The 19,135-nt window shown below is 41.5% G+C and overlaps 1 protein-coding gene across 8 annotated transcripts in view; it reads right to left on the bottom strand.

Moving 5' to 3' along the window:
- CYRIA (CYFIP related Rac1 interactor A) overlaps positions 1–19,135 on the bottom strand; it is a 339,563-nt gene that overhangs the window by 265,572 nt on the left and 54,856 nt on the right. For all 8 annotated transcript variants that reach the window (XM_078647768.1, XM_078647767.1, XM_078647763.1 and 5 more), the window contains one exon: positions 2,511–2,578. The gene's annotated coding sequence lies outside the window, so the exon portion shown is untranslated. The remainder of the gene's footprint in view (positions 1–2,510; positions 2,579–19,135) is intronic.

Here is a 19,135-nt window from a genome sequence, read left to right as displayed (position 1 = left end):
ATATAGCCAGTGTCTAACCCAGGGTGGTGTGGAGTGCAAAAAAACGATGGATTTAGGCCCAGATCCTTGTACTGGGGTGAATGTATGACATTGTTATACATTCTGTCCATCAACTGTGTTTTTTGCAATTTTCACCCCGAGTGGGCTGGGTATGCTCAGACGTGAGTCCCAGGCTCTCCACACCACTGGAGTCAAGCTATCCAGGCTGATGAAGGCTGATAGCCAGAAACCGGTCCTTGGATGCTTGATTCCGGTCTGGGAAAGACATGGCTTGGTAGTTCGGACTGGACTGTTCCCATGAGGCACAGGGTCAGAGCTGATTTGCATATAGCCAGTGTCTAACCCAGGGTGGTGTGGAGTGCAAAAAAACGATGGATTTAGGCCTAGATCCTTGTAGTGGGGTGAATGTATGACATTGTTCTACATTCTGTCCATCAACTGTGTTTTTTGCAATTTTCACCCCGAGTGGGCTGGGTATGCTCAGACGTGAGTCCCAGGCTCTCCACACCACTGGAGTCAAGCTATTCAGGCTGATGAAGGCTGATAGCCAGAAACCGGTCCTTGGATGCTTGATTCCGGTCTGGGAAAGACATGGCTTGGTAGTTCGGACTGGACTGTTCCCATGAGGCACAGGGTCAGAGCTGATTTGCATATAGCCAGTGTCTAACCCAGGGTGGTGTGGAGTGCAAAAAAACGATGGATTTAGGCCCAGATCCTTGTACTGGGGTGAATGTATGACATTGTTCTACATTCTGTCCATCAACTGTGTTTTTTGCCATATACTAAGCCAGCCTTCCACTCCCGGTTAAAAATATATATTAATAAAACATGCACTATAATTTTGCTTAGCACACAGGACCTGTGTTTGCATTGTAGAAGTAGTTATTTACAGAGTTTCCAACTTATTAGCCTCACTACTTCATTTTATCGGGTTGGTGTAAAAACTTGAGTTATGAGAGCAAAATTTACCAACTTATAATCACAGTACTCAATCATGGGAAATGTTATCAAATAATTGGAAACCTTAAGAATTATCCTTAAGTGGTATCATCATCACCTCAATCTCAATTGTACCATATTAAAAAACAAAAAGGAGAGGTTATAATTTCATACCACAGCCGTGCAAGTATGGTATGATGCAGGACCACACACATCAGGTCTGTAATTCGGGATAGAGTTACTGTTTGAAGGGTAGGACGTCCATCAGTTTGGGCTGGACACGCTCTAGTGATGGGACTACTGGGCCCAAGACTCATTTGCATATTGTTGGTCTCGATCTGCAATGGCACAGATCACTACAAAAACCTGAATGCAGCCACAAATAAGTGGTTCATAGTGATCTATGCATTTCAATCCATATCTTTCCTGCTGACTGGAAGAGGCACCCTAAGTGGAACAGGTATAGCTAAACCTTGGTCCCAAGTTCGCTGTGCCTTAGGGACGCAAGCTACACTTCACTGGTGAGGCCCACAAGAGCGACGATACACTCTGCTGACTTAAACATATTAATCACACTCAAGACCTACATCCTCCCATGCAGCCATTTCAAGACTGTCTAGTACTCTGAAGATGTAACAACAATAAAGGAACAATAAAAAACTCAGGATCGCAAAAGAATAGGGAAAAAGCACAATTCAAATTACAGGCATTGCTTCCAACGTAGCTGTATCATGTATATATAAAGCCACAGAAATGCTTAACATTACAAATACGCTCAGAATGGAGTATTAGGTTCTGACCCACAGTTTGGTTAAAAAAATAAAAATAAATAATAAATAAAGGTTACTGGTAAAGGCATTATGCCCAGAATATATCGTACATGCATTTGTGTGAAATTTAAACTGTAATAGATGCACTTTTCTGGTCCCACCATTAGGTAGAAAAGTACCCATATCGTGAGTGGTAAAGAATCAGAATGTAAGAATACTAAATTACTATACTTGAAATCTGTCAGTAATGTGCGTGCACTTCATTTTTACACTGCTACTGTCCTTTTATTCTTCACATGTATTTACTCTGGAAAAAAATCATTTTGCACTATAATTTGCACAACTAAATATAATACCTCGAATTAAGCGACTATGCTATGTAGACACAGGAACTGCTGGTCTTCAATATATTTAGTTACCACTATACAAGGTTCCCTGCATTATATAAGGATATATGCCAGGCTATCTTCATGTTCGTGAATTATCACTAAACAAAAACAACGAAATCGTATTAAATCAAAAATTCCAAAAATGTATTATAATTTAGCACAAAAATAATGCAACTCCCCCAAAAATAAAAATCTAGATTTCCCAACTAATGGCAAAAGTAAGTTCCGGCTTCAAACTGGAGGACTAAAGGGTCAAAGCAGAGAATGTAGAAAACAGCAGAAAGCAAAATTCACATTTCGCTAAAATGGCTCTGCAGTGAACATGGAGAACCACACGGCCTCAGGAAAAATCACAACATACATCAAAGGAAGCTCAGTTTCAAGTAATGGCAGTAGAAGAAAATTGAAATACCTTTAAAATGGTGCTCAATACCGCTTTCACTACAGTTTCTTTCCTCTCAAATCATTTGTTCTGATTATCTAGAGAAGAAATGGGGAAAAGAACAACAAACATGGTATAAACAATTTCTCCATGAGGAACAGTACACATGTTTGAGATTTGAACGCTGAATGGATAATGCAGGATTTATTAAGAGGTAAGAATGCTGGGAACAAACATGAAACAAGCAACAAACCACGTAAGGAGTATTACAAAACAATTATCAACACAAAAAGTAATGTTGAGAGCCTACAACAGCTATGAAAAAAAAAAGCCAACTGGATAAGGTCCATTTCTCCACACTTTAAAGGAGTTTCAGTACACGCACTTGTTCACACCTGTCAAATGTAACACCGAATCCCAAGTTACAACACTTAGCATCCATTAGCTTGGGTTGCTAAAGGTTATCTAGTGACAGAAATATGATCACAATTCAAAGCGCTTGTCAAACACTGTTACCATATACGGCTGCGAAATCGCTCTGCATGCAGGAGAGAACACATTGCGCGCTCTCATTAGTTGGCTGTTAAATTAATGCAATTAACTTCACCCCCTACACTAACCCTCCCCGCCTACCCTCACACTACAAACCAGCCACGACCAACGAATAAAAATATACCTGCAGTTTCTGCATCCTTAGGTCTAGCTAAAAGACAGAATTAGGAGGCTACCAGAGCTTATCTTTAAACACAAAAATCATATGCAGGGAGAGCATGCTTTGGCTCGACCACCATGAGCCACAGATTTGTTTGGGTAAAGGACCTTTTGCACAAAGAAAGTGCAATCATGTTTTGGATCAGTCCAGATAAATATTTCAGCCTCGCTTTAAAGTATATTAGTTCCTAAAACGTGCTCCTACTGCAGCGCATGGACGGTGTCCATGCACTTTGAAATGTAAATGTATACACAAATGTGTCTTTTAGCCCCTAAACGTTTTCCACTCTTGTCGATGTTGCATCAGGTGTGAATTTGCGACTCAATGGGTGGTCATCACAATATCAAGTCAGCGATGCACATCTTTTGCACATAATGTGGCATTGTACTACTTCATTAACTGGACAGCGTCCCTCCCTTCCTCCTAACTGTGTTTCTGCCCCTGAACGTGTCCCCACGCTTTTGCTGGGCACTGTGTGTGGATTTTCTGTCTCAACATGGTTTTGCACTTACGGTTTTTAGTCCTCGTAATTATGATCAGTGCTCCAAGACAGTTTCAATACTACCATAAGCTTTGCACAAAAATTATTTTTGCGCCCAAATATGTTTCTGCACCTAATGTGATATTTGCTCCCATAAAACAATCCAAACTTCTGAAAAATTGACATGCTGCATGATTTTGCATCTAAATGTGAATTGGCTCCTTCATATGCCACTAAAATCCCTAATAGTTTTCACACTCGTGTTAATATGGGGGGGGGGGGGGAATTCTGCACCTCAATGTGCAGTCTACAAAATATGAGGTCATACCTTTAAAACCCACGGTCACATCTTATTACTGCAAGTTCTCTCTTTACTGAGTAATATCCCGTTCATCACCGGGTGCACAAGCAGAAAACCTGGGTAATACAGTTGCTAGTATCATCAAAACACTAACCATACTTTTAAAGTTATACAATTAAAAAAAAATACATGAATTTACTCCCAACTTAACAGTCCACTAAGACAGGACTTCAACCTCCCCCCTTAGACAACCAAGTATCAAGAATAACTTTTATTCAACAATGTCAAATGTTTTCATGTATGCAGAGATACGTAAACAGATGATCAGTCTTGCAGTTTATCCCATACATTCACAAGCTGGTTATGAAATGAGGGCAAGCATTATTTAGCTGTCCCGATACCTCTGTCAACGTATTTTTCTTAACAGTTAAACCAGCATACTACGGAGTCCAATTAGTAACTTACTAACAATCTAATATTTCCTCTCACACAAGAAAAGCAAAAACAATCATACAGCCAACACGTTTCGCTCAATTACTCTGAGGAACTATGAGCTTCTTCCGGACTTCAATCCTTGTATATGTTGACCTGAATCATCTTTTTATCTTTCAGTCATTCGTCATTGCACCAATTTTAACTTTACGCCTATCTTATGGAGTATACTTTACGCAGGTAAGCATTAGGAGGGGAGGGCAAGAGACGCACAAGAGGAGAGAACCAGAATACTCATACACAGTAATGGTGTGCTTAACCAAAACCCAAAAAATTGTTCCTTAAAAGTGATCAGTGGAAAGGCACAATTAAAAGGACGGTAAGACGTTATGCTACAGGGGAGTACATACAAAAGGAGAAGAAAGAAAGATAGCGCAAGGCAGCGAACAAGATGCAAGCAAAAGAGAGTGAGTGACAATGAAGTCAAACAATGGTAAAAAGTGGGCAGACTCAAAGTCCACTGTAAGTTCTTCATAAGCCCACAATTTCAAAACAATTGGAAAGGAGGAGGAGTTTACAAGGATAGTTGAAAAGGACATCACAAAGTTTCTCTCAAAGAGGTTTTGCCAACCTGTGAGTAGTGAGAGTCAGTCTCATCAGAATTAAAAATGTGGGGTCTGGAAATCCAAAACGTACGAGTTACTCACCTTTTACAGCATTCCTTGTGATCAATACTGTATCGCTCCATATTCAAAATGACAGGCTTTTCCCCAGGCTTCAGAGAAGATGCTGACATTTTCAGTAATACCAGATCAGCAACTTTTGGCAGCACAGTTAAGGTACCCAGTGTAAATGTGCAAGATAATGTTGCCAGATAAGATGAGAGGTCCATGAAGTCTACCTTTTTCCTTCAATCTGTTTGTATAGAGAAGTTACCCAGCTACCCTAGATGCTTCAGAAGGTATAGGGAGGGAACTGCCTGGGGTATTGAAGGTGACTGCCCTGGGACAATGTATGAGCCCAGAGGCAACTTTCTTCTTCATCCTGCAAAGTACTGATAACCCCATTCTTTGGATCTAGGTGTATGTCTTTGTTGCAACAAGGCTGGCATGCACTGCAGGTCACATATAAGATAGCACCTGACCTTCACATCCATGCTACAGCATAAACTACTTACTAGCATTCCGATATCAGGGTTAATCTCTGGTCACAGTCTTCAAATAAAATTCCAACTTAAATGGCGTGACGGACTTCCCGCTAATGCTACTTATGTCATGCAACACATGAAAGCAACAGCATTTCTGGCTTGCAGTTTATGAAGTCTATAGCTATTACACTACAATGGGCTTCATGGCTTGCATGTGCTCTTGGGAGCAGGACTTGGCCTACTACAAGTCTGGTTGAGTACGCAAAAGTCTTGGTACAGTATGTGTTTCTGCTCATCTCTAATGTGCCCAACTCAAGCAAGTCTCTTACTGTCCTCACATGGGTCTTTGTCTCATTCAAACCTCATTGTTCACAGGGTTGAGTTCTGAGCATCACCAACCCACAAAACGTTCTGGTCCACAACATGATTTTGCGGTGCAGCATAGGCCGAAGCAGTTCTTTCATCTGGGAAGCAGCACTTGGTCAACCTTTATGTGTTAAACACAGATATTATAGGCTTTAATAACGGTGGCATTCCCATTTGTAGTGCAGCTAGTCACTGCCAAATCACTAACAGTGAATGACCCTGCAGATTTACTTCAGGCACTTCCTCATTTTAAGCGACTGCATTGGGCTAGTTCCAATCTTATAAGGATTTAATGTTTCATACTGGTACCTGTACAAGACGTGCAATCTGGAACAGCTCATAAATAAATTGCAAAACTTCAGACTTGGGACAAAAACAGTAATTCACTTTTCACTTGAGAAATCACTTACCCCTTGCACCCAACAACTACAAATGAGCATACACTGGAACCCTTAACCTAAAGAAATGATAAACACTGGACCTCAACTTTAAGTGGACTACCACCCAGGTTGAAAAAAAAAACCTCTGCCACAACAGGTGAACTAAAAACCTCTCAGGGATTATCTGATTAGAAGAAACTATTGGGACCATGGTTATTTGAAAATAGTACTTACATTCTGATTTCTTGCAATGGTAAGCTTTCTAATGTTACGAGCTCTAAAATGTTTGACATACTGTAAACTGTTTCTCAATGTCCTACTTCACAGATGATCTCAAACTACATGGGTGTGGAGGGATTCCAGGGAAGCTATTAGAGTTCAGCCCATCTTGATGAGATGATCACATTTTCTAGTACCAGAGATCGGTCAAGCAGCAGAGTGCTGAACAGTCAAAAGGGGGATGGCGGAGGGGAAGAGGATAGCGGCGTCTCCTAAAATGTCTGGTGAATAAGACTTTTCCATATTCAATATGAGGTATAGCTGTTTGAACAATGCTCTTCACACCCAATTTTAGGAGGAAGTGCCTGGTTGGTTTTTTTTTTTAGGATTCCCAACTTGTGGTTTGCAGCTTTCACTATGGGTTTAATATTCGCTTCAAAGAGGAGATTAAAAATCAAGGGCAACAGCACAAAGCCAGATTTTAGTAACTATGTTTGGACACTGCGTATGCTCTTCAAAGTGCCCGTCACTTTAGTTGAGTATCAAATTTAGGAGACAGGATCAGAAACTCGATTCGTTTGCAATTTTAACTTTTTTTTTTATCGTTCATGGCTGGACATCAGGCATGCATGTGGATAGAATACGGGTCTTTGAGAAGTCCAACGTCAAGTACAGCTGAGTGTGTTCTGCTTATTTGCTGTAATATATTCCAAGGTTGTGTAGTAATTAATTTAAAAGTTGAATATAAATATTGCCTACTGGCGGAGATAGTAATTATAAACTACAGACTATCTCCTCGGGTCTTATCAACGCACCATAGGCCTATGCTGGACTGCAAAATGCGGTCTATATCCAAACTCTCTCTCTATCGGAAATTACATTAGATGACAAAAAGTAATGACAGTAAGGGGGAATTTATCCCTTAAGGACTAGAACCCTCACTCAAAAGTGGGTGACATGCTTCATAATATGGCTGCCTCCTTACCAGTAGGAAAACCTAGTCCTACTGGGAGCTATGACTTCTTCACTGTGATAAAGGAGCTCAGAGATGTTTTCTTTAGTTTATTGCTACAGGGGAAGGATGCTAAATCCCTTATGTGAGCCTCAAGGAGTAGCGAGGGTGCAGCGCAAGAGAGAAATAATTTGATAAATAATGTGATAAACTAATGTGGAAGGTGAAATTTTAAAACTGCCTAGGTTGATGCACAACCACAATTTTATTCACGTGCTCTCCCTGACAGGATTAAAAAGCAATGCAAATAAGTAGTAAAATTTAGAACTACGATTGGTACAAGGTCGACATGTTTCAGCCATATGATCAGTATCCTGTATCGGTGGCTTTCTTCAGGACCAACAAGAATAGACAATTGTGTTTGCTGCTGCTGATACATATAGTGTTAGTAAAGAAAAAATAGTGATACAAAACCAGTATTCCTGCGACATAATGTCAGGTAATACATGGGATATCCTCAATAGTATAATATTAAAGCCTCACCTCAACCTGGCAGGCAGCTCAGAGAAGGAGGCCCGCTCTGTCCGTCGGTACCTCGCGGCAAGCGGTTTGCTTTTGCTTTTCCTCAACACTTGCCTCACATATCTTTATTTAGAGGGTCTGACAAAGCATCTTGATTAACCCCTTCGACGCTCATGACGAGCTGGGCTCGTCATGAGGTAGCCTCCTCGCACGCTCATGACGAGCCCAGCTCGTCATGAAACATGGGAATGAGTAAATCCCAGCGTACGGGCGGAATTTCGCCCGCACTAAAGAGGTTAAGATAGGCATCTATAATGTTGAATCAAAAAATGCCTAGACATACATGAACGTATCAGCAAGATGATTGGATACTTGGTCGTCCACACAATGTGATAGGGTTTGATTTCAGCTGCCACTTTCCTGATAAGACAGTTATTTGTGTGAAAACAAGGCAATTGTATGGTTTGCCATAGTTGGCTGTGAGTGTGTGAGAAGCTTAACGTAGGCAACAATATTGTTCCTGAGTGTCAGTAATAATGTGAGAGAAGCATTTGGAAGATTCCTCACAACTAAATTCATAAAACTGGACTTCATGTTTCATGGATTAGCCATTTAGTATAAAAACATGCTTTCTCTGTGCAAATTGTGGCTTAGTCAACTCTTTTGTTAAAGGATGAGGTTTTCACAGTGTAAAAATGCGAGTTCTGCTTTTTCGAAGGGGTCTTTCCACCATGTTCCATCAGCAGGCCTCACAAATTTTCCTCTGACTGTTAACTGAAGCGTTAAGACTACTGCAGAGAATTCATAGTTGACTTTAGCCGACTGTGAAATTAGTCAAATGTGCCTTTAAACAAACATCGAAAAATCCTTAACAAACTGAGCACTTTAAATCATTAAGTAGAAGCCAGATCGGAGACACGTTCAATAAAAATACTATATCACCTGCATAGGAAAGATGGCAGAAAACAAACAGGGCGAGTTGTCTCAAACAGCAGGTGCGGGCAATCTATCTACGTCCTTTCACATTCAACTCCCGACACTGTGAAAAGTTCATTTAGTGCTGCGACAAACAAACCTCCCCTCCTCGAGAGTCCGCTTGCTAGGAATATGAAAGAGAATATTTATTTTTAGGTCAACCACACACTAGAGATGCCTTGGAAAATCATTCATGCTGAGCTTGGGCAGCAGAAAGAAGCAAATAAGAAAAGAGTGGCATGCCACCTAATCACAGGCCTAACGCGGGGTCTTTTTTTGCAGAAGTAGCGTCAAGAATAGGCTGTTCGGAGCATTACAAAGACTTTACTGAAGAATCAAGCTTTATTTTATGAGGGCCGAGACATCCAGCTTTCCTATTGGTGGAGGATAAATGCCTCTGGGCTGCAATCTCTCCACACATAGTCTTAATTTCCCAATCACCATAGCAACATATCTCTGCACTTTGAACACTGTAAAGTACGCAGAGGGAAGCAAAAAAAGTGTTTGCAGATTAATATAGAAAAAAAGACAAGCAGTATCATGTATTTAACATTTGCTGTCGTCCACGTGCGGCACTGACAAAACCCGACTGGCCACGTGAATTATAAAAATCAAATGTATTTAACAAAAAAAAAATTCCTCCTTTGAGGACTTCTGGAACGTGAACAAAATGTTCAGAACTGAAATCAAGGTAATCACACAGTTTTTTCAATTCATCAGTACAACACCACATAAAAAAAGACCAATCATTTATTATTTCCTTTCCGCATGTTCACCCGAAGGGAAACACCAGCGGTTTGCAACACGCCTGCAGAGCTTCGACTTCTGTCAAAAAGAGCGTGAGAAAGAAAACCACCTGGGATTTCCCCAGGTGTACATTACACTATATAGAAGCGTCTTGAGAAGGCAAGCGCTTGTTTTTCATAACAAAAAAACTCTGAACGATTACAACATGGCAAATATGAGGAACAGTTAACAAAGGCCCTTGTCAGGCTTTCTCTGAACATAACCTGTATCTTAAGGTTTACTTACCAAAAGGTCGTAAGGCTGAATATCAATTTCAAATAATTTCACCTGGTGGTGAGGTGCTGGCTAAAATTACGGAGTCAGCAATTTTAGTCCGAAAGCATGCACGGCAACATTTTCCATGAGGGAAGTGGGAGATGTAAATAAAAAAAAAAAACTAGCAGAATGTATTTTCCCCACTGACTTTTATTGAGGCAGTGGTGTAATGCAACGCCCCCCTCCCCCCAATGCAGAATGGGCTCAATGGGGGCCACCTTGTGGGACCTGCTCGGTAAAAGCAGAGTGGCTTTACCGAGCGTTTAACTATTTCTTATTCCATGACATTGCACGCAAGTTCGCGCTATATAAAAATGTATAAATAAATAAATAAATGCAATCGCATCTCTTAGAGGTGAATGGGGCCCCACTAAAAACACAAGAAACTCTGTTTAGCCCCAAAGCAGAGGCAATCTCCCTGAATTGGTGGGTCAATTGGTATGTGAGGTGACAGACAATTAGCATTTCATTTTTGTCAGTTTAATAATATGGTGCAAACAAAAACAGAGTTCTAAACTCTTGTTTTTGCTTGTGCTATTTAAAACTGCCAAAATTAAAATGTCCAGGCCTGCCGCATGCTCTAATTTCCCCCTCCAAGAATGAAGAACAAATCATTAACCTTTGATGTCTGAGGTAATTCTTGGAGTTGGAGATTGGAGACTGAAGCATGTGCGACAGGCATCAACATTTTATTTTTGGCAGTTTTACAAAACTCTGAATCAGGTTTCTGCATGCAGGAATCAGTAGGCGGTTGACTAGCTTTGAAATCGGTAGTCTCCTCTCTGAATCAGGAGGGTTAGCATGAAAGTGAAAGACTTTTCTGATTCAGAGTTAATAAACTCTTGGCTAGTACCAAAGGATGTGGTAGGTACACGTGAGGTCATGGTCTCTCAACCTGGTGCCTGGGAACAGCACCAGGCAATTCAGTCTCTTGAGTTATAAGGGGCCATTCTAACACCACAGCCGAGCAGAAGATCACAGTGGTTGGGAACGAACTGTCAACATGAGGGTCAGCGAGTTGAAAGAAGTTGTTTCTGTGCTCAGAAAGTAGAACTCCAGGGGCTTCATCGATTGCTTTGCAGCACTTGGTTGATGCTTTCACTTGGCTGGAGTGCTCACTCGCCACTCAGTACCATCTCTCACTAGATGGATTCGTGAAGATGGTGCTGCCAATCACAAAGCTGTGCTTCCAGTGTTCAAACCGAAACTGCCTCACAGGCTTCTAGGCATTTGGATAAGCAGGGGATCTATCTACTGTTTTTTTGTATTCAAACATTCTCCAATCAGAACACAGTGCATCATTTTTTCAAAGCACCACTTCTACTAAGCTTGGCAGACCATAGTGTACACTGATAAGCAACACAACTGAATGGGGTGTGAGCCAGATTTATTAGGGACACATACTCGGCATTCCCAAAAGTAGACAAGATAAAAGCCGGTCACGCAGTGGAAGGACATTTGCTGCATATTCATACCAGAGGCAAAACGTTAGCTAAACCAGATTTCAGAGTTCAAAGAAAATATAGATGCATTGTGATATTTATTAAGCACAAACAAGCCAAAAAGCAGCAGAGCAGGTAGAGAGTCGATGGTGATTGGAGAGGGAGCACTGTGCATCATGAGGTATTGCTTTTTAAAGAAATGCATCTTCATGTATGTTCTAATTTGCAGAAGGGATGGGTGGCCCTGATGAATACATGGATGTTGTTCCAGAGTTCTACTACTATTATCCTTCTAAATGTTTTCTTAAGCACTCCATACCACCGATTAACGGCTTCTGAGCAATACGTTTGGCGTTGCGGGAGAGTAGAGAGACAAGTATAGCATTGGCATGAACCCCATGCTAAATTCTTTCCCACAGTCCTACTACAGAATAATTACAGATGACAAAGCTTTGGATATGATGTAGTCCATGGCACAAAAGAGGCAAACCAGCCTTGCATCTGACTGGTAGGACTAACAAGTCAAATCAAATCCTGAAGTTTAGAACTCTACATGCAGCACTCTGAAAAGGTAACTTTTTCAGTGGGATAAACCTGGTCCATGTATGCGGCCCACACTCTATCGCAATCGGTCTGAACTTGTGATTTTGTCTTGGCCTAGCGCAACCAGATACGCACAATTAGCTTTCTGCTTCTTGGTGCTTTTTTTTTTACTTAAACCTTTAAAACTTGTTGTCGCTGGGTTTTAGTGATTGGATTTTTGTTGTTTTGGTCTCATGAGATTTATATAAAAAATAATAATAAAGAAATCTTTTTGATTTTCAGATAATACAGACAAAAACATTTTGTAAGGAGTCCTTTTGCAGAATTTCAACAACTCCCAATTCCACATCTTCCCTCAGGGAAAGGATTAAGAAATATCACGCATAAGGGAAGTACAAAGGACAATCAAAGAAATAGATGCAGGACAGCAACGCTGGATTTGCATTAGAGAAGTCTTAAAGAGGATGATATCATCTTATAAAATCATAGATCACAGCAGATCATAGATCACCCAAAATATATCGGTACAGTAGAAATAAAGAAACACAATTTACAGTCTGCGTATCTCTTAACTGAATATAAAAACAATACAATACCCTAATAGGGCACTACCATTAGGTCCTGGTGGCTCTACATCTGCTAACCGTTGCCAATAACTGCAGTTTCCCACATAAATACATCTGGACGTAAGAACATTGACCACGCAGTCACATTACACTAATCAAACACCATCAATAACTCTCTCGCAGCGCAGAAATCTTAGCCGAACAGGTGGTCGAATCATCCTCCAATTTTTCATCACTTTGTATAGGTTACATCCAGACCCCCGCTGCAGTCACCCGCTCACAGATATCCCTCATCCATGGCAATGGATGGGGGCATGGAACTGAGCCATACTATGGCGATGTGTCTTTTTACTAGGACTAACCCAAGGAAAACACATTTTCTGCGTTAACTTTCATGTCCCGGGGGACAGGAACAATACCAGTAGTACTTCATTGTTTTCCAGCGGGATATCACAGCCCGTAGACACACCCAGCTGAGAAGTAAAGGATGACCAGTAGGAGCTCAGGGAGAGGCAGGACCAGACAACATATAAAAAAATAAAATAATCAGCCACCGGAGTCCGGCAACGTGTACAATTATACGGGCGAGTACCATAAACAGCTTGCAACGTCAGCAGAGTGAGGAAAGTCTGATGTATGATATTATATTGTAGCAACTTGAAATGTGAATTAGAGCGGACTTTCAGAGCTGCCTCATGGACCATCACCTATTCCTGCAGCTCCCACACCAATAAGGTTTTACAAAAACCATGCCAAAACAAGTCACACATTGACAAAACGAAAACGATGACCACCAATTTCAGACCTACTGGCTTTGCTAATGCTAGTTCATTTTTGGTTCTCATAATCTTATTGAAACTGGTTACACCGATTGTCCATTATGAATATTTTTGGGAAATACTAGCATTCATGCATCAACACGTTACTAAATGATGCTGCAAAGATATGGTACCTGAAATTTTACAGTAGTTTAGCAAAATGTTTTTTTCCTCCTTTCATTTTTTTAAGAACATTTTTTTTTTAAAGCAAACACTCATCAATATTGCTTTAAAGCTTCTGGAAATATCTGCATGAAATCAGAGAACATTCTGGGAGCATTATACATAGCCTCATATCGCTACATTTTTAAAAAGTGTGTACACATTTTTATACAGGAACCAGAGTCAGTAGTGCAGTCGGATCTTACAACATTTACTTAGAGCACTCACCCTAATAATAATGTTTTTCAATTAATGAACCATAAATACAAGTTTGAACAGCATTAACATATGGACAAAAATAATACCTTAACTGCAGACAGTGCCCTTCCCTGATCCTTAATGTGTTACTGCAAACTGGCAGCCAAAGGATTTGTGTTGCAGGGGGTTGGGCCTAATTGTTCCAAGGACAAAATGCACATGAAAATATGGTGCCCTTGACCCCAAACATTATGTCCTGGTCATCGGGCAGGAGGGCTGGTAAGGACTGTTAGGAGTAGTTTCTCCCAATTATTGGCGTCATTAAGCCAATGAACTGAGGGTTGTAGTTGGGCTACAATATAACATAATTCCAAATGAGGGAACTTAAGTCTCCCCGGACACCAAGGTCTCTGTAAACTAGCCAATTTTACCCCTTCTATGTTTAGATCCCCTTAGGAGATCTACAATTAAACTTTCCAGGGGACGAACGTAATGTCTGGGAATCGCATATAAAGTATTCTTTGGGCATACAGACAGGGCAGAAAACTTTTCATTTTAACAATTGCGATCCTGCCAATAAGGGATAAGAACAAGTCCTACCAAAATCTAAATCGAGCAGAGTATCCCCTCAATCACTTTATCAATATGGAGAGCAAGAAATGTCTGGGCAGTGTAGGCCAGCCGAACCCCCAAGTAACAAACATCAGAATTCACCCAAGGAAACCCCACCCTCGGCACTTCATACACTAGATTCCTGATCAGCTTCCCCAGGGGAGACAGTTTGGATTTATCAGGACTAATATAGAGACCTGCGATTTCCCCGAACATCTACATTATCCTTAGCAGAATGGGCGCCAATTTTATTGGTTGGCGAAGATAGATCAGGGCTTCATCGGCGTATAGGGAAACTGCGTGATTAGTGTCTCCCAGTGATATACCCCATGGACACATCTTGCACTGCAAGGTCTCGGCTAGTGGCTCCATGGGCACTGCACATGAGAGCGGTGACAGGGGACATTCCTGACGAGTGCCTCTATACAAACGAAATGGTTCGGAGACTACTCCTACCGATCGCACCCTAGCACAGGGCACAGAGTACAGCAAGAGAACCCATTGGATGAAGCCCTCTTTTCATAAGTACTTGCCACAATTAAGACCAGTTCACAGAGGTAAAGGCTTGCTCTATATCCAGGAGCGGCAAAGCAAAATCGTCCATCAAAAGCGGTGGAGCACGCACACATGGGTCTGGTGCCGTAAATTATGACCGTGCTACGCTTCAGAATAAATCCAGGATAGTCCGAATGGATAATGCGGGAAAGAGGGGGAAGACGAAGCGCCACCAATACACCGCTTAGAATCTTCATATCAATATTAATAAGAGTTATTGGTCTATACGAAGAAGCATATATGTCTCTTGGGTATCAAGAGCATGAGAGCCTCCCGCTTAGAGGCTGGCAAAGAACCAATGTCCGAGCTTCATTATATACCTCCAGTAGCTTGTCAGCCAGCATTCCCACAAATTTATGATAAAATCCCGCTGGTAATCTATCCGTATCCAGAGATTTTGTGGGTTTTAAGTGGGGGATTCCAGAAATAATCTAATCTTTAGAGACCGGAGCATCTAACCTTTTTGCCATGTCTGAATCAAGGACCGAAAGTTCAACAGCTGCTATAAACTCTTGTATCCTGATGAGCTGAGAGAGCAGTTGTTCCGTGTATACATTACTAAGGTGGGTACAGAATATTCCATGAATCCCTTGTATCCGTACCTAACTGTAGGATGGGGGTCTCAGGTGCTTTGCGTCAAATCAATCATGCTAATAAGCACTTTCTTTCCTCTTCCTTATGCAGTCATTGCCTGTAGGCAGTATAGATATGCCTTTCCAGCCTGCGCCAATTAGCTAGAAGTGCCTCTTGTACTTCACACCATTCCGACAATTTATGGGGAGAAGAGGGAAGCTCCTTTTCCACTTTACATTCTAGAACTTGGATGTTCAGCTGCTTAGGAACCCCATATGTTGTTTTTATGCATACGCCCCTTAATATGAATTTCATGGCTTCCCAATCAAGCAACTGATTCAACGCAGATCCCCAATTTTCCTTAAAGTAACGATCCAACGTATCCAAGACCATCGCCACAAATGGGGGGTTCCAGCAGGGCCTCTGCACGAGGCCACCACAGAGGGATCGCCAGGCGATCAGGCATACTATTGAAACTCATCATGATCAGCGAGTGATCAAAAGATATCAGGTAACAGCTGCAACCCTGGACAGCATGCCCACGAGACTGAACCATAAACTTTTCGGCTAAATGTACTCTTCGCTAGAGTATGGCAAGAAACTTGGCGTGGTTGAGGGTGTTGTTCCTGCCACACGTCACGAAGGCTAACAGTCCATCCAACACACAGTTAGAGTCCCCTGCTAACACTACCATAGTGCCCGTATAGCAGGCAGCCGCCATAGACAACCCAGCAAAGAAGTTCTGACAATCGGGGTAAGGAGCATAGACATTAATTAAACAGACCTCTTGCCCCTCCAGCATCCCATGTAAAATGACATATCACCTATCGGAATCCTCCACACGATTAAAGTGTTTTATAAGAACCCCAGGGGCAACCCAGATAAGCGTCCCCCGTGCAGATCAAGTGTAGTAAGTAGCATAAATCTGCCCTTGCCACCTTTTTCACAGGCATGGGATTCAATTGCCTCAGATATACCTTTTCAAATAAGCGAACACTCACCTGCACTTCTCAAAGTTAGCTATTCCACGAACATTCCAGGAAATCAATTTTGCCATGGAGGCACTCATACCTTCCACAGCATCCATTCATCTCCTCCTGCAGGCCTAATATGTTCACATCCATACCACCCTTCAAGGGACCAAGGCAACACAGCTAGTGAGGCGTCCAGACATGAAAGCAAACCCAACAACCCCAAATCAACCACATACAGAAAAATATCCCCTTCCTCCAATTCCTCCCACTGCTTGGGTAATACAACCAACTTCGGAGTCAGTGATCTGCGAAACTGGGAATTAGTGACTACCGCCCAATAATGCAAAAGTGCAAAGCATTACTCATCCAAAGCGTAGCTTCCAAAATCACATGACTATAAAAGACACTAAACCATCTGCCTGTAATCAAGGGCACTGTAATTATGCAGCAATGAAGGATCAAAATGCATGGGAAAGTTGACTGAATTATCTGGCAAGCGAAGACAAATTATGTTCCATTCTTCTCCATTAAGAAAAACATAGTAGATTTCTGATTTAGTATGTACTTGTCTCAGTATACTTTAAGCTTCAACTCGTAACCCTATAAAGAAATTTAATATTTTTGTGATAGTTCTAAAGTCTGAGCACCCTTTTAATATAACTGCAGCTTTGAGAAAAGTGTCTGTGATATGATCATGAATTTGAGTTAATAGTCAAATAAAATCGGACCAAAAAGGAATCATTACATCTACCGTGTCTGAATCACATTTAAGTATTTAAGGTGCTTCTTTCCTGCTGCAAACAAATGAATTCCCAATGTCCAATCAACTGCTGATGCACCACTGTAACTGCTTTAAAAGCACACTTTCAGCAATGGACAAATAGGTGACCAGTTTATTTCATTATGGGTCTACAGTCGAATCACACTTCATTAGCAACAATTATCATATATTTTGATTATTTTTCAGATATTATGTAATTTTTTTAATGTACCAAAATGCATGATAGATTGTGCAGCAGATTCACGGAGTTCATATTCATGTTGGAAGTGCAGCAGCCGCATAATTCAGTTTTTCCATTGGCCAGGTCTATAATCTGCATCTCCGTTGGTGTTACAATCAGTCATCGAAATCATGCATTTTTTTTTAACTTATTTTTTATTTATTTTTATAATTTTCGAAAATAGAACTTGAGCAAAGTTCACATGAGCAACTAACTCCCTATACATGCATTTACTTCCAACTTCAGTTGTCGTGACCCAGACCTCACAGCTCTGTCATGTAGTTAGGGCTACCAGAATAAATTATTAACGATACTTATACATGCAAATACAATGCAAGATTGCTGTCAGCAGGTGCTATTTCAAAGCTAGGTTCTGAACAATGTTGGCCTTCACACTAATAGCATCCCCACACCAAATGACAATAGACATCCGACTGACTCGATGTCATCAATACCGAGAGTGAGCTTTCATATTTGCACATTCATGAATTACAAATAGGGCTCCCAGTTTTATGGTATTTATTTTTTGACATTTCCCTCTGTATTTATCCATATTTCTTTTTTGTCAACTTTAACTGTATTTATCCAGATTTATAATGGGTTTTGTGAAAAAAATAAAGCTGAAACTGGTATATTTCCAAATATATTCAACCAATAAATATGCAGTCATGCTCGAATGCCTGCCAGGTTTCAGTGATATGTACACCCGCAGAAGATAAATCAATGCACTTAAATGAAAATATGCACATTTCAGTATCAGCTTTGTGCATGTCTACTGCTGTTTAAGCTTATTTACTAAATGTCCTTTTTTAGGTCGAGCTCTCTCGACCTATTGTCGTGGAGTTGGCTCTGAAGGGAGACAGCAGGGCACGCGCGGCGTTTCTTGTCTGTGGACGCGCTTATGCAGGCCAGCTGAAGACACGCGCACACGCATACACACAAACACAGACAGACGCACGCACACACACACACACACACACACACACACACACACACAGACACACATACACACACACACCGCCCCCCCACTATGCCCCACTTACCGCATCAGCGGCCTTAGCCGCCACTCCTGACTTCTGCTGCCACCGCTCCCGCCTCAAGACAGCCGTGCGCGTGCACATCCAGAAACCGGAAGTTCGGGAGCGTGCACACTCACGGCTTGTTCTCCTTCCATAGGTATCTGCCCCTTTACTTTCCAAACTTTCTTGTTCCTTTGCCACCCCCCCTTCCCTCCCGCAGTCTGTAACTTCTCTGTCCACCACCACTCCCTCCCCCCACTCCCAATCATGCCTTCTACGACGCCCGTACTTTTGTTTATTATGGAATAGGTCTCGCTTAATACGCGTCCTTTTGCCTTTTTAAATGCTTGTTTGCACCAGGGATTGGCTGGCTGAGTCACGCACTTTATTTTGCCTGACCTGTCCAGATGGCTATGTTGCGCATGCGTCCAGCAGTCGCTATACAGACGTTCCTGCGCATAATCTCTCGAGTCTGGTTTTTGGTTTGCGGAGTGTCATAGAAATGAAAGCACAGACTTTCAGTGACTGTTTTTGAAATGTTATATTTATTTCAATCCATTGACATGACTATGCTTTTGTCCGTGCCTGTTAATCTTCAGCAACCGCCCGTGTCGCCCCTTCCCCATCGCTTTGTTATTGTTGT

The sequence above is a fragment of the Lissotriton helveticus genome, chromosome 6 (genome assembly GCF_964261635.1).
Source record: "Lissotriton helveticus chromosome 6, aLisHel1.1, whole genome shotgun sequence".
NCBI classification, from domain to species: Eukaryota; Metazoa; Chordata; class Amphibia; order Caudata; family Salamandridae; genus Lissotriton; species Lissotriton helveticus.
Note: the sequence above shows the minus strand (reverse complement) of the source record. Positions and strands in the feature narration are given on the sequence as shown.